Below are 1987 nucleotides of genomic sequence, written 5' to 3'. Positions count from 1 at the left end.
GAGTAGCCATTAAAACAAGAAAATTACGGATCAAAGCCAGCCAGCATATCTCGGCGATACTACAATTAAAAAACGCCTCCGAGAGTCCGTCTTGGATGAAAGCAAACAAGAAATGACCTAAGACAGGCTAAATATGAAACAGAGCCATACCCACTAAGGGATAGGGTCTGACAGCTAAAAACTGAGAAATAAGAGGGGTTACATATAACAGCTACCCAAAAAAGTGAGTCAAATGAGAAAGCTAAACAAAACTACACCAAACAGGTTATAAAAGGACAAGTAGAAACAAATTAAGGCCTTAAAACAAATAAAGAAACCGTAGGAGACAAAACCTAGAGGTAGAACAACCGAGTGAGCACTGAAGCCTTAAGCCGAAGAATTATGACAGCAACTAATCGGAGGCGAGAGCAGAAGAAAACAACCCACAAGACGGAGCAGAGGAAACAAAGTATGCACACTAAGGCTTACCACGTGTATACTAAATGGTGACGCGTAAATATTAAGGGAGGAAGAGTACATTCGCAACAAGAAACACCCAATAAAGGAAAATGAGCGTAACAACTACAAAATAGATCCTAGAGCTGAACCATAACAAGTGAATAATAGAGGGACAAATCTAAACTGCAAATCAGAAGCCTTAACCCCATCCCCAATAGAAGGAAAGCAAAGCGGCCTATGAAATCTCATCAGCAACAACATCTCTGAAGGAATAAAGCCAGAGACCAAGTACCTAAACTCTAACTACGAGAAGTTACAACCTGCTCCCTGAACCCTACACACTAAATGCAAAAAAGTCATCCCTAAAGAGTGGAGCCTTTAACAACATAACTAGGAAATAGGACCTAAGAAATAACGCCAAGACAAGATCTAACCCCCAAATCGCAACTCCCTGATCAATACACAGGAAACATAGGAAAAATCCACCTAAAACGAACACATAGGAAATGAAAAGTAACTCAGAAAACTGACGCAAAAACCCCCCTCCTACACCGTCAATCCGACCTAACTCCCCACTGAGCAACAGCAAATACACCCCAGAGCACCAAATCAGAACAAATGAAAGATAGACAGCAAAGAATAATCAATAGAAGGACAGAAAACCCCCTTAACCCAGGGTCTATGAGATCTAAATCCATGAGAGCGGCCATCTCACCCCTACAGGGGGACCACAGCATGTAGTCCCTAGACCTAGATGCTTGAACTCACAAAGATAAAGATTAGACAAGAAGACACCCAGGCGACCCCGGCCTTCCAGGTTGAGCATAGCCAAAATACGCTTTAGCCAAGAGAGAAAATGGAAGGGATAAAACAAAAACCCCATATAAGTCCTAAGAGAAAATTCGGGACAACAAAAGCCTAAAAAGCGAAGGGCACCTAACAAAAAAATCTGAGATGAGGATTAGGGAATGAACCCTAAACCTAGAACCCGAAATCGTCACAGATACCACATGACACAAAATCCAAGCAATATAGAAGGGGAGAATCTTCCCAAGATCCTGGGCCGTGAACACTAAGAAATAACGCCTCAAATGTGAATCTTGAAACATGAATCGAACAACACAGCAAACTGTTCCGTAAAAAATAGAACGTGAACAGTCAAGAGGAAGCCGTAAAACCTAAGACATAAACCTAACCCTAAACCCTAAACCAAGAAGCATAAGCCTAGTCCGCTAAACCAAAGCCCTAAATCCTAAACCTAAACCTAAACCGTGAACCCTGAACCCTGACCCCTGAAACCTGAACCTGAACCCTGAACCTGAACCCTGACGCCTGAAACCTGAACCCTAAACCAAATCCCTGAACCCTAGAGCTGAACCCTAAACCCTAAGCCCTGAACCCTAAACCAAATCCCTGAACCCTAGAGCTGAACCCTAAACCCTAAGCCATGAACCCTAAACCCTAAGCCCTAAACCCTGAACCCTAGACCCTGAACCGTAAACACTGAACCCTAAACCCTGAACCCTGAACCCTAACCCTGAACCCCAAA

Source organism: Plasmodium inui, assembly GCF_000524495.1.
Source record: "Plasmodium inui San Antonio 1 unplaced genomic scaffold supercont1.58, whole genome shotgun sequence".
Classification (NCBI taxonomy): domain Eukaryota; phylum Apicomplexa; class Aconoidasida; order Haemosporida; family Plasmodiidae; genus Plasmodium; species Plasmodium inui.
The sequence above is the reverse complement of the archived record's forward strand: the minus strand, read 5'-3'. Positions refer to the sequence as shown.